Genomic DNA, 15511 nt, shown 5'->3' on the forward strand with positions numbered 1-15511 from the left:
GCCTCAGACATACCATCAACAATACTAATAAACCTGTACTATAGGGTTGTTATGAGGCTCCATGAGAATATGTCAAGCACTTAGCACAGCGCCTGTCAAGAATAAGTACTGAATAAATATTAACTATATTGTTATTGTTGATTATAATAGAAGATATTTCAGAAATAATCCCTATTTCCTCCTCTTCATTTCCCCCATTTTATTTATTTAAAAAAATTTTAATGTTTATTTATTTTTTAAGAGACGCAGAGACAGAGTGTGAGTGGGGAAGGGGGAGAGAGAGAGAAGGAGGTACAGAATCTGAAACAGGCTCCAGGCTCTGAGCTGTCAGCACAGAGCCTGATGTGAGGCTCGAACCAACCAGCAGTCAGATCATGACCTGAGCCAAGGTGGATGCTTAACTGACTGAGCCACCCAGGTGACCCTCATTTTCCCCATTTTAAAGGTAAGCAATGACTAGCCAAAAAAACTAAATTAACTTTCTCATTAACCTTACCTTTTAGTCTAAAATAGCTCCCCTTTCACCATTCTGCTACTTATGAAAAATTAGGGATTTAAATGATCTATTTTTATTAGTCAGAATTTAATATTTAAATAGATTTCAAATATCAATATTAAAAACAGAAAGGGAAGGAATGCAGAAGAAAAAAACAAGCCCTAACTTGAAAGTTGTTGTTGACAGTGTAATATATTAAATGACATATATTTATTAAATTTTTATTAAATGACATATATTCACTACCAAACTCAAAGAAAAATTCACATAACATAAGCTGCCTGGGCCTAGTTTAAGACAATATATCCTATTCCCTTGTCATAGGTAAGAAGTACGTAGGTCATTTTATACCTGATATCGATGGATTTGGTTTTTGTTGTACATGAAGTATACAAAAACAACTGACAGAAGTTTAGGGTTTTTCTTAAATGAAGTTTTTCCTCCAGCCAAAACTTTAAGATCCAATTATTTTAAAGCACTCTTGATTGTGTGATAATCCTACATACGTTGATACATATTCTGAAAAGAATAAGCTTTGGGATGCCTGGGTGGACTAGTTGGTTAAGTGTCAGATTTTGGCTCAGGTCATGATCTCCCAGGTGTGTGAGCTCGAGCCCCGCATCAGGCTGTCTGCTGTTAGCACAGAGACTGCTTATGTTCCTCTGTCCCCCTATCTCTCTGCCCCCTGCCCCCCACCCTCCCCACCGTGCACACTTTCTCTCTCTCAAAAATAAATAAACATTAAAAAAATAAATCAACAAAAATAAAAAGAATAAGGTGTATACTTTGATAAGAAACCTCCACAAGCTTTCATCTGTTAATACCCAAGACCATGTTTCAGGCCCAGACCAGTCTTCCATACTCTTTTTGTTTCTTGTAAGAGGCATGAGAGCCCATTGCTCTCTTCCTTTCATATTGTTAATGGTCACCTCTGCTTTTTCTCCCTTTTAGTTGTTCTCAGTCAATAGCTATGGGACAGTGTTTGATTTCCTCCAACTCACTCCTTCCTTACTGCTTGTAAGAAAAAGACACAAGCTCTTTGATTTTAGTACTTTACCACTAATCATAAGAAAAAAAAATCAGAGAGAAACACAGCCTTAAAAAAAAAAACAACCATCTTACCACTTCTGTTCAGCATTGTATTGGAAGTTCTAGTCAGCACAATTAGGCAAGAAATTGAAATAAAAGTTATCCTAATTAGAAAAGGAGTAAAACTATATTTGTAGATGACAGATCTTAGACATATAGAATCCTAAGGAATCCACTTAAAAAAAAACTATTGAAACTAAGAAATGAATTTATTAGCTAGGTTGTAAGACTGAAACTCAAAATACAAAAACCAATTCTATTTCAATAAATTTTCAATGAACAACTCAAAAAGGGAATGAACACAACAATTGTATTTATTAGCATAAAAAAAGAATAAAGCACATAAATATATTTAATAAAAGCATAAAACTAATATTCTGAAAACTATAAAACATTGTTTGGAGAAATTAAGAAGACCTAAATAAAGTGAAAGGTATCTTGTGTTCATAGGTTGGAAGACAGCATTGTTAAAATAGTAATACTCCCCAATTGATCTACAGATTCAGCAGAATTCCAACCGCCTTCTTTGCAAAAATTGGCATGCTGATCCTAAAATCTATATGGAAATGCAAAGGAACCAGAATAACAAAAAATAATCTTGAAGAAAAAGAGCAAAGTTGGAATTTTGCATACTTTCTGAATTCAAAACCTACTACAAAGCTCTGCAATAATAAAAATGGTGCCATACTAGCATAAGGACAAATATATATATATATATATATATATATATATATATATATATATATATGTATATGATGTATATGTGTGTGTGTGTATATATATATGTATATGTGTGTGTATATATATGTGTGTATATATATATGTGTGTGTGTGTGTATATATATATATGTATGTATATATATCAATGGAACAAAGTTGAGAGTCCAGAAACAAAGCCTCACATTTATGGTGAATTGATTTTGGACAAGAGTGTCAAGAGAATTCAAAAAGGAAAGAACAGCATTTTCATCAAATGGTGTTGGTACAGACAGCACATGCAAAAGAATGAAGTTGGACTCCTACCACAGCACACAGAAAAATTAACTCAAAATGGATCAAACACTTAAATGTAAAATCTAAAACCATAAAAATAACTATTACTAGAAATTTAGAAGACAACCCACAGAAAGGGAGAAAATATTTTCAAGTCATATAGCTGATGAAGGACGTGTATCAAGAACTCTTCCAACTCAGTAATAAAAAATGACAAATAGCCCAGTTAAAAAAAAAAATGATTAAAGGAGCTGGACAGACATTTCTCCAAAGAAGATATACAAATGGCAAATAAACAATGAAGAGGTGACTAACATCATTATCTATTTAGGAATTACAGATCAAAACCACAAGGAGGTATCACTTACACCCATGAGCATGGCTATACTAAAATCACAAAAATAGATAATATCAAGTGTTGGCCAAGATGTCAAAAAATTGGAATCCTCGTACACTGCTCATGTGCATGGAAAAGGGTGCTGCCAATTTACAAAAGTCTGGCAGTTAGTTCCTTAAAGGGTTAAATATTGAATTACACTACCCAGCAATTTTACCTTTAGATGTATACTCATGAGAAATGAAAACACATGACCACGCAAAAACTTACACAAGAATGTTCATAGCAGCAATACTCATAATAGCCAAAAAGCTGAAATTATCCAAATGCTCAAATATTCATTACCTGATAAAAGACTAAATAAAAAGTGATATGCCCATACACTATAATATGATTTGGTGATAAAAGTGAATGTTAAGGGGCGCCTGGGTGGCTCAGTCGGTTAAGCGTCCGACTTCAGCTCAGGTCACGATATTGCGAGTTCGAGCCCCGCGTCGGGCTCTGGGCTGATGGCTCAGAGCCTGGAGCCTGCTTCCGGTTCTGTGTCTCCCTCTCTCTCTGCCCCTCCCCCGTTCATGCTCTGTCCCTCTCTGTCTCAAAAATAAATAAATGTTAAAAAAAATTTTTTTAAATAAAAAACATAAAAGTGAATGTAATACTGATATGTGCTACTGCATGGATGAACTTTGAAAACATTTGCCCTAAGTGAAAGAAATCAGTCACAAAACACCACATATTGTATGCTTCTACTGATATGAAGTATCCAAAATAGGCAAATCCATACAAACAAAAAGTAGATTCATGGTTTCTTAGGGCTTAGAGAAAACAGGAGGCAGTGAGGGAGGGGCAGGGGGAGGTAGGGTTGAGGAGGGGAAAGTAGATGGCAGAAATAGAGTGGATGTGGGCTTTATCATAGGGGGATGAAAATGTTCTAAAACTTATTGTGCTGATGGTTGTACAACGCTGTGATTATACTAAAAACCATTCAAATGTACACTTTAGACAGGTGAATTGTTTGCTGCGTGAATTATATCTCAATAAAGATGTTATTTTAAGGAATAACAATAATTGTTAAATTTTGTTGGCTCTAAGGTCCTCTTGAACTCCTGTTGTGTTTTTGTTTTCTTAATTGTTTGTGACAGAGAAAAATATTGCTATAAAACAGACACACAGTTGTAAACAGATTCTAAAAAGGTTGCCTTTATTTGGTGAATAGCATGATGGGCTAAAGATGCAAGTTAAAAAAATAATTTTTATGTTTGTTTATTTTTGACAGAGAGAGAGAGAGAGAGACAGAGCATGAGTGGGGGAGGGGCAGAGAGAGAGGGAGACACAGAATCTGAAACAGGCTCCAGGCTCTGAGCTGTCAGCACAGAGCCCGACGTGGGGCTCGAACTCATAGACCGCAAGATCATGACCCGAGCCGAAGTCAGACGCTCAACCGACTGAGCCACCCAAGTGCCCCTAAAAATGCAAGTTTAAAAGCAGAAGGAAATTACATGACTTTGCCCACATTTGAGACCATGTGCATCTCTGTGTGGATTCAGGAAATGAGAGACACTTGGTGAGGCCAGAAAGAGGCAAAGATGTAGTGTGGAGACAAAGCAGAGTTACAGATATATTGAGTTGATTTGAGTTTTGGTGAAATAAATGAGAATATGAAAATATTTCCTATTTGGTAAAGCCACCACTTTATCTTTCTTGTCATGCTGTAGGCCCTGTTTGGAAGGTCTGGTCTGCAAGGTAGATACTGGGCCAAATGGAAGCCAATGACATCTGCAATGCTGGCGTGACTTTCATTTTTAAGAGAAGTCCTTTTTGGTCTCCGACTTGAGGTTAAAAATGACAATTTATTTTTTATCCTTTCTCCCTCTCTGCATTTCAGCTCTTAGGTTTAATGCCACAAATATTCTGCAATTTGTCTTTCTTTTTTACAAAAGTGAAGCTTTTGAGAATTATCCCTGATGATACATGTCTACAGTACATTGATTTTCACTGCTCTGTGCATTCCATTAAACGAATATAGCACAATTCATTTATCCACTCTCCTGTTCCAAGTTTTTACTAATGCAAACAACATTGCAATAAAATTCTCATCCATGTCTGATTTTTCCCATGGTCTAGAGTTTCTCCAGCATATAAACCTAGCAAAGGAATTGCCTTGGTCATAAAGATGCACATATTCAAATACACAGGACATTGTCACATTGCTCTCTAAAGTGGTTGTATAAATTTATAATTCTTCCCACAACTTTTGAGAGTTCCCTTTGCCTGAATCCTCACTCATACTGAAGGAGTAGCACCATAAAGATGGGGCTCTCAGCCCCAACTCTCTCTCCTTGTACTGGTATTAAATTCAAGCCCCTATATGATCAAATATGATAAATACCCCATGGCAGACACAATGTTAACTCCGCAGTTCACTGTCCTGATTTTCAGTTCCTTCTTCATTTCTGGCCCAAGGCAATTTCCCTGCCTTTCTTAGCAGTTCAGCCATGCATTTATAAAGATGTTAGTTATAATTTATTGAGCAATTCCTGGTGTTTGTAGCTGGAGGGTTTTCAGGTTATCTGTACTGCCAGACCCTTATATGCCTGACAACATTTTGAGCACCTGAGCAATCTTTAAACTTTAAACTTCCCAGATGTTGGACATCATAAATAAAATAAGTGAAATCAAGTTAGCAACTATGATGAGCCATTCAACTCTCTTCACATGTATTCAGTAGTCACCACACTGCAGCACAGAATAACAATAAACGGTAGGGACTCTACAGATTACCTGGGTTTGATTCCCAACTCTGTTGCTCACTAGCTTTGTGACCTTGGGCAATTTACTTCATCTTTCTGGGCCTCGGTTTCTTCATCTGTAAAGTGAACCTACCCTGTAGAGTTAGTATAATGATCCAATGCGTAAATATTTATAAAAATGCTTAGAACTGTATCTGACACACAGCATGTATCATGTAATCATGTGACAAATAAAAAATGGGATAATAAATATTAGAAATTCTTTTCTGTATTACCCATGAATATTTAAATAATGATTTTTTTTTTCCTTTCAGTCCCCAGCAGGACCATCTGACGATGCCAACATCATAGCTCTTCTTTTTAAGTTTAAAAATGATTCTAGTACTAAATGGTTTTTACCTAAAAGACTCGCTATGCCCCAGAGCTGACAGTGGGGAGCTTGCTTGGGATTCTCTCTCTCCTTCTCTCTCTCTGCTCCTCCCCCACTCACACATTCTCTCTTCCTCTCTCTCTCAAAATAAATAAATAATCATTAAAAAAAAAGAATCTCTGTGCCCCAGAATACAAGCAAAATTGTCATTGTCCATTGTGCCCCAGGCACAGGAAAAAAATTACCTGCCTAACCAAGCATTTACATGGGCTGTGAGCAAGGATGTTAAGAGTTGATAAGATGGAGAAGAAAATAAACGTGAGGAAGGAGAAAAGAAATGCAGATACATTCTTCCTCCCAACATGGAACAAGGCCAGAGTGCTGGCAGGGTTGGGGGAGAAGGGGGTGGGGGAGGATGACTTTTCCCTCCCCCATGACTCCCCAAGCCCTCCCTGCTTCGGCCACACAACTTCCTGCCTGCTCAGCTCACAGGCCCCTCAGCTTGATTAGGTTCAAAGAGGCAATCTGAGCAAAATACTGCAAAAAGCTGTCTCTTAGTCTAGACAATTTGCATGTCTGAGGGTGTTCCAGCTCTGAGAAACTGTGCCTCAGGGATCTGACCCCACACTAGAATGAAACCTTAAGAAAAAATCCATGTGACACTATCTATTCCACTATTATGTTGGGTGTTGTCATACGTTCTTTCATGCCATACACACATCATAATATTTTGTACTAAGCAAATACAAAATACACGTCATATTAAATTGACATAAACTGATTAAGCCTCACCATATAGCCCATACAACAAACCTGGAAGAACATCCCACAATAACATGGATTTGAATATAACATGACAACCAGTTAGCTTCCGTTCTCTGCAGGGTCCATTCTCCACAAGGCAGGCCCAAATTCACTTCTCTTCTGGAGGGCAGTGATGGGAGGCGATTACCTTCTGACCACTATGGGCTTTATCATGCCCAGAAAGCTGTGTATTCTGCTAGTAATAATACATAGTTAATAAAAGACATTGTTTCCTTTTTTCACACCATAACTCAAAGACTGACTGGAAAAGTTTGTTTGCGATATTGTTTGCAATCCCACATTTTACTTGACTAAACTTTTATTTATTTATTTTAAATGTTTATTTATTTATTTTTGAGAGAGAGGGAGAGCATACACATAAGCAGGGGGAAGGGGCAGAGAGACAGGGAGACACAGAATCTGAAGCAGGCTCTAGGCTCTGAGCTGTCAGTGCAGGGCCTGATGCGGAGCTTGAACCCAGGAACCATGAGATCATGATCCGAGCGGAAGTCAGATGCTTAACAGACTAGCGTCCCAGGTGCTCCTACTTGACTAAACTTTTAAACCTCACTTATAGTTTTACAGGGGAGTGGAGGAGTATTACTTTATTTCAAGCATGAAGAGGAAAAAAAATCTCTTACCAAAACAGGTTTAATCTATATGATGGACACATCAATTACTAATTCAATGGTTTTCCTACTACATATCATTCATGATTCAGAAAGAGATGTAAGGTTAACAGACAGTTGATTTCTAAGGTAAAAGAATTTTAATTATTTTTAATTGTTAAGATAAAATAATGTTCTGGTTAATTAAATGGATGGGAGAAATCCTTTCAAATGTATGCATATATCAATCATCCCAATGTACACTTTAAATATAATTGTATCTGCCAACTCAATAAAGGTGGGGGGGAAGGGCCTTGAAATACAGTAGTCCTGTATGTATATATTTTGACCTAGAGGAATACATTTTTTCAAAAAACAGAGTCATCTGAATGATATAATTCCATATCACTGCATAATAAATTTTATTTTATTATTTATTTACTAAAATGTCAAGTCACTTTAGAGTTTATGGAAAAAAGACTTTAGAGTTTAATGGAAAAAAATTGTCTTCTGCTCCCTTTTTCACCCCTGATCTGTGCTTTCCAGAGGAAAGATATGAAATTCATTTTCTTCTGGCATTTACCATTATATTCCTAATTTATGCCACATATACTAATGTGTGACTCTTTCAATACTAATATCTATTGACTTCATACTATGAAAGATGAGGATTTAGTTTCCTAATACACCCTTTCTCTCTTTATCTAATGTGGTTCTGTACCACGTTAGGTTCATATTCAATTTGACATTAATATTGTCATATAATAATCACAGCTGGACCATGTACTCATTAATGAAGGAAGCATTTCCTTGTGTAACTTTATTTCCCTGACTTCAATCAATGCCTCCTCTTTGCTTAATTCATTTCTTATGTAGCTTCCACTGATTCATGCCTAAACTCCCTCCCATTAGTGTGAATAAAGCTCCCCAGAATATGTTCATAAACAGTAGGTAAATGTGGCTCTTTTGTTTCTTAGAACAATCTTTCCAGAATCCCAGGATGTTATTTTTCTAACTGGGCAAGTGTGCTTTCTGGTCCTGCTTCCCTGCCGCGGTTCTAGGATTTCCCTGTACCATCATGTTAGGAATTTACTTCACCTGGCTCTCTAGTTAGGTTTTTCTGTTTCCCAAACTCCATATCTTTTCTTTCTTGGTCTACAAATTCAATTTACTTGAACACCCAGTAGGTTCCTGAGAAAGGGTGCACGAAGGTCAATATGTTGCATCTTTTAAAATATTTTGTTCTAATCTCACCACTTGACTATTGACCATAAAATCCTAGATTGGAAATAATTCTCTCAGAATTTGGAAGGCACAATTCCATCATTTCCTGACAACAGCATTGCAGTTGAGAGTCAAATTCCATTGTGGTCCCCAGGCTTGTGACAACTTCTTCTGATCCCCTCCTCATCCCATCCCATACCCCAGCCCCTCCCCTGAACTATGCTTAGACGTTTTCCAAATCATATCTTTATTCCTAATATTCTGAAATTTCTTGGTAGTGGTAACTTATTTTTCTCTTAGTAACTGTGCTAGGCACTTAGTCTTTCGGTTGAGGAAAGCACATTCTTTTCAACCTGTTATTGGAAATTTTCTTCTGTCATCTCCTCCTCCCTCACCTTCTCCCCCCACGTTTCCTCTTCCTCCTCCTTTGATAATTTCCTTTGTCACATGTTTTCAATTCTCACTGCCTGAAATACCACTGAGTTAATGTCGCCTAAGTCTATAATTTTCTTATCTTTGTTCTAGTTTTCCAACTTTGGGGTAGATTTTGGGGGAGTCTTTGGGGGAGATCGCTTCCCATCCTTCCCATCCTCCTGTTAATTTTGTCTGTATTTAGGAGATAGGATCTACTATTTAAGAGATTTTTGCTATCTGAATACTCATTGTCTATAGCATCTTGTCTTTAATTTTTTAATTCTGTTTTCTCTCTCTTCTTTTACTGAAAGAAAATAAATTTTCTTTTAATCTGGCTTATTGGTCCCATACTTCATCTATCAGTACATTTGCTACTATTTAAAAATGGAAATGTCCTATACTGACAGTAAAGTGTGCAATTCCTTTGATGAATCCAGTCCTCTATTTTAGTTCTCTGTATTAATCTGAATAACAGATGCCTATTTTAATTTACAAGGCAGATGGCAAACTTTCCCATAGATCTTGTGAGATTTCACCTTGTCATGGACTTTGTGTTTTAAGGTTGAGGTAATGAAAACTTGAGCAACAAAATAGTCAACCTACACAAGCAATGAGCTATGGCCTCAGATGCTCTCATTATATTCTCTCCCTTTCCTTTAGGCCAGGGTAGCTTTCTACCCAGCCAATGGAAAACAGCCACTGCTGTAAAACCTGAAAATAAATTGTTCTAAACCCAAATCCCAGAGCATTTTAGTAGGCTTTTCTATGGGCATTTTTGAAGCATTTTAAGGAAAGTACTAAACACCCAGCTCCCTCTTCAGAACAGATCCAAAGAAAAGCTCTGCTCCTTCATATGCTTTTGTTCAATTCCATCACATTCCATTCACATCTTCTGCTAACCAGGGTGAAGAGCCTTAGGCCGGTTTAAATAGCACAAACTGCACTTTTGTTAATACTATTTTTCTCTCAGTGTAAGTTCTCGATGCTGACATTTCCAGTGTTGGGAAGTACAAATACTGTTAAACATCCTCCTTCTTTTCATTGCCAGACAATTCCTCTTTCTCTATCTTCTCCTGAAGGATAATCAACAGCTTGAGATAGATGTTTCAGAACATAAACTACTGCATGAAGACCCTCTATGCTCACCCAGACACTATGTGCCTTCTGCCACACATGTCACTTCAGAGATAATGCCCTGGTAGAGAGCATTTCTTGTCCTGAGTAAGTAGGATAGCCCTGCCTGTCTCAGGTCTACAGATACAGCTTATCTCTGGAGGCAAGCTGGATAAAGATCAGTTTCTCTTCTTGGAGGCTATCCTTTTTCCAAATGGCATATCTGCTACAATAATATCCACAGAGCCATTTCTCAGGGAGGAATTGCAGATATCCCATTGAACAGCTCTTGGTCAATAAAGAAGAGATATTATTGGCGGCCCTATTCACAGCCAATGTATTGTTATCACCGGCAATATAACCATTAAACCATTCTGTAGCCCCCTCTATTGGTATTGCCTCTGTTCCATACATCCCTTCAACTATTAAATGAGTAGGTTGAGGACACAGAGACTGAGCATCCCATAGGTGAGAGTAGATCTGAATTGTAGCTCCAAGATGTGAGCTGTTTCTTTGGTGGACACTCTCTTCTGTCAATGCAATGCCTACAAAGATTTGGTTATCATGGATATTCAAGAATCTCCACCTCAAAGTTGGTCATGTCAGCTTTCTACTTCAATTAATCCTGAACAGCACACCTAGAATTTCTTGCAGCCTGATTTGAGGTACAGCAGTGTTTCTCTCCCGCCCTATTGCATATGACTCTAAACTTTAACACTTGAGGATCAGTTTCTCCTTCTGAGCTTTCATCAGTCTTATCTTTGCAAGATGCCAAGTCATTACCTACTAATGTTGGTATCTTTTTGATAGCTGAATTTTCATAATAGTCTAAGGTATGTGAATCTAAGCTAGTGTTCTCGAATTCTTTTAACATCTTTGTCATCTGTTTTGTCTCCTCATCCATTATCAATCTTACCTTTACTTGAATTCTGATTTATCTTTTTATGTATTTTTTTCCTCGAAACTGGTGTTAATTTTCCATATTTTTAAAGGGTCTGAGCATGGGAGCTTCCAGCCAATTCTTCAAAATCCTTTAACACTTCTTCTTTTGTTTCTTTGAACTGGTAATCTTCAAACTCATGAACAATCACAAATAAGTGATCAACGGATCTCAGACAATAAGCCTGAGCCAGACTTTCACTGAAATGTCAGAATACACCTCACTTCATTTCTGCAGAGTTTGTATGATGAGCTCAATTTCTCTCTCATTTCATCTGCAGCCATTTGTTCAAAACCAGTAGGTTCAGTGGCTCCACTAGTGACTTGCAGATGCTTAGACTCACTTCTGGGGCCAGTTTCTTTCATGAAGGTTCACATCCAAGAAGCAGTTAGTGGTTTCTTGAACTTCAGACATGTTGGCCGTTCTTCTAAGATCTATCTATAACATCGTCTTAACCGCCAGAACAGACCCTTCCAGCTCCAGCACCCCACAGGCATACCCCAATGCTATGTTTTCTCTTCTCTCTCAAAATTTTGGGTATAGGACTTTTTTCAAGAAATTTATTAGCAAAATGTTGAAACACATACAAAAATTGAAAGAATTTTAGAGTGAATGCCAATATACCCATCATCCAGATTCTAGTGTCAACATTTTACTATATCTGCTTTTTTGCATATTTATTCCTACATTGATACATTGCATGCTTTTATGCATTTTAAGATAACTTGTAGATAAGTGTATGTCCCCCTAAGTACTTCAGCATTTCTGTCATTAACTAGAGTTCAATATTATTTTTCTTTTCACGTAAAAGTTACATACAATGTAATGCACAGATTTTTCTGAGTTCTAAAAGTGCAAATCCTTGTATAACCCAAAGCCCATCAGTATAGAACATCACTATCCCTCCAGAAAGATCATTCGAGTCCCTTCCAATTACCAATACAAATTCCACTCCAAGAAAAACACTGTTCAACTCTTCTTCCATCATTGATTGATTTTGGCTGTTTTAAAACTTCATACAAATAAAATAATATAGTATGTACAATTTGTGTCTGGCTTCTTTTGCTAAACATAATGTTTTTGAGATTTAGTCATACTGTTGCCTGACAATAGTTGATTCATTTCATTGCTGAGTAGTATTCCACTGTATGAATAAGCGCATTCTCCTATTTTAGGATCTCTGGGATATTTTCCACTTTGGACCATTATGAATAAAGCTAATTTGAATATTTTTATACAAATGCACTTTTTATGTGCATTTATGTTTTTATTTCTCCTAAGTAAATGAATACCTAGAGATGGAATTGCTGGATCATAGGTTCATGTATATTTAGTTTTACAAGAAAATACTAGATCTTTTGCCACGATAGCTGTCATATTTGACATTCCCAACAAAAATGTATGAGATTTCCAGTTGCTGCACATCCTTACCAAAATTTGGTTCTGATAATCTTTCTAATATTAATCATTTCATTCTGATGTGTGTGTAGTGGTATGTCTATGTAGTCTTAATTTGCATTACCCAGATGACCAATAATGTTGACCACAGTTTCACATGCCTGTTTCATATGCTTGTTAATGTGTCTATTCAATTCAAGCTATTTTTTTATTATTGAATTGTAGGAGCTCTTTATATATTTGTATCCCAGTCCCTTATCAGATACATGTTTCACAATATATATTTTCTTCAGATCTGTGGCAGGCCTCTTCAGTTTATTAATGCCTTTTGTTAAGTAGTTTTTAATTCTGATAAGTCAAACTTATCAATTTTTTTCTATTATGGTGATTGCTCTACATTTCAGAACTTTGCTTTTCAAAAATCACAAAGATACTACCCTATGTTTCCCCTTAAAAGCTTTCTGGCTTAGGGGCACCTGGGTGGCTCCATCGGTCGAGCACCGGACTTTGGCTAAGGTCATGATCTCACAGTTTGTGGGTTTGAACCCGGCGACAGGCTCTGTGCTGATAGCTCGGAGCCTGGAACCTGCTTCTGATTCTGTGTCTCCCTCTCTCTGCCCCTCCCCTGCTCACGTTCTGTCTCTCTCTGTCTCTCAAAAATAAATAAATGTAAAAAAAATTTTTTTAAGCTTCCTGGCTTTATGCTTCATTTTTATCTAATTCAGAATTTTTTTACATTTTCTTTGGTGATTCCTTCACTAAAGAAATAAGAGGGGCTTCATTTTTATCCAATTCGGAATTTTTTGCATTTTCTTTGGTGATTTCTTCACTAAAGAAATAAGAGGGGTTTTCTATAACTTCAGTGGTTTTCCGAGCTGTCATGTTATTGATTTCCAATTTAATTCTGTTATACTCATAAAACATATCCTGTGTGCTTTCAATCCTTTTAAATGTACTTAAGACTTGTTGGAAGGGACAGCATATGATCTAGCTCAGTGAACGTATCAGGTGCACTTGAATATATATTATGAAACTAGTTGTTGAGCCCAGTGTTCTAAATGTAAATGATACCTAAATATCATTTAGGTCAAGATGGTTGATAGTTTGTTCAGCTCCATCTATGTCTTTATTGATTTTCTTTGTTCTATCAATTGCTAAAAAATAGTGTTAAAAAAGTTCGACAATGATTATAGAATTGTTTATTTTTCCCCTTGATTCTGTCATTATTATCTCATGAATTTTGAAGGTGTTATGAGAGAGAAAAAAACATTTATGAATATTATGTCTTTCTGAAGAACTGACTCTTTTGGCATTGTGAAAAGTCTCTCTTTATTTCCAGTGCTCTTTATTCCTTCCTGAAGATTGAATTTCAGTGTGGTGTCATTTCCCTTTAGCCTGAAGAATTTCCATTAGCATCCCTCAAAGGGCATGTCTGCTGGTGATAAATTCTCTTTTCCTTACTTACAATTGCCTTTATTTAGCCTTCTTCATTTTTGTTGGATATAGAATTTTGAGTTGTCAGATTTTTTTTCTGTTCTTTCAGAACTCTAAATATGTGTTTTGCTATCTTGTTTGTATATAAAGAATGTGTTATTTTCTCTGGATGCTTTCAAGATTTTCTCTCTGTATCTGATATTCAGTATTTTATTATGATAAATCAAAGGTCAGTTTTATTTCGAATTTTCCCATTTTTCAAAAGCAGCCTACTGAGGTATAATTGACATACAGTAAATCGGGGCATATTCTAGTGTACATTTGGGGATACATTTTGACATACATGCATACTCCAGAAACCATCACACAATCAAAACAATGAACATGTCTGTTACCCAAGAAAGTTTCCTTCTGCCTGTGTAATTTATCCCACCTTCATCCCATTCATGGAGCCACTGATCTCCCTCCTGACACTCTACATTGCTTTGTATTTCCTAGAATTTTTTTATACTCTTTTGTCTAGCTCTTTCAGTAGCATAACTATGTCGAGATTCATATGCTATGGTGTGTATCAAGAGTTCAGTGCTTTGCATTGCTGAGTAGTAATCTACTATAATGATATGCTTTATATTTATCCATTCACCTATTAATAGGCATTCACATTCTTTCAATTTGGGGGCCATTACAAATAAAGTTGTCATGAACATTCATGCACAATCTTTTCATCTGCCTTGGGTAAATACCTAGGACTAGGATGGCTGGGTCACACGGAGGTATGTTTAACTTTTTTTTAATGTTTACTTATTTTTGAGAGAGTGCAACAGAAGAGGGGCAGAGAGAAAGGGGAACAGAGGATCCAAAGTGGGCTCTGTGTTGACAGCAGACAGCCCAATGTAGGGTTCGAACTCACAACCATGAGATCATGACCTGAGCCGAAGTCAGATGCTCAACCGACCGAGCCACCCAGGCACCCCTTTTAAAAAAATTACTAAACTATTGGTATTTTCCAAACAGGTTTTATATCTCACATTCTGACCAGAAGTCATTGAGAAGTCCATTTGCTCCATATCCTTATCAACATTTGATTTGGTAGGTCTTTTCTTATTTAATAATAATAAAAGAACCTAATGCTATAGTACTAAAAAAAGAACCTAATGGTATAAAACACTTGTTTTAAAAAATGGATTCCAGTTCACACATTGTTTCCTAAGCCACTTTTTTCCCTTAATACTGAATCATGAGTTTTTGAAGTCATTAAAAAGTCTCCTACAATGTCTTAACTTTAGTGGCTATAAAGGTTTTCATCATATGGCAATGCCATACTTCATTTCATGTCTGCTATCTATTGTTGGACTGTTAGATTCTTTCTAGGTTTCCACTTTTTAAAAAATCTGGTAAGGTAAAATACATATAGCATGAAATGTACCATTTTAATCATTTTTATCTGCACAATTTAGTGTTAAGTACATTCACATTGTTGTATACTCAATGTCCAGAACTTTTTCATCTTGCAAAACTAAAACCCTATGCCCATTAATTAA

The 15511-nt window shown here is 36.5% G+C and overlaps 1 pseudogene; it reads right to left on the minus strand.

Annotated features, from left to right (window-relative positions):
* Nucleotides 1-9569: 9569 nt before the first annotated feature.
* LOC106986104 (tRNA (guanine(6)-N2)-methyltransferase THUMP3-like) lies at nucleotides 9570-12083 on the minus strand (annotated as a pseudogene).
* Nucleotides 12084-15511: the final 3428 nt, after the last annotated feature.

The sequence above is a fragment of the Acinonyx jubatus genome, chromosome F2 (genome assembly GCF_027475565.1).
Source record: "Acinonyx jubatus isolate Ajub_Pintada_27869175 chromosome F2, VMU_Ajub_asm_v1.0, whole genome shotgun sequence".
Lineage (NCBI taxonomy): Eukaryota > Metazoa > Chordata > Mammalia > Carnivora > Felidae > Acinonyx > Acinonyx jubatus.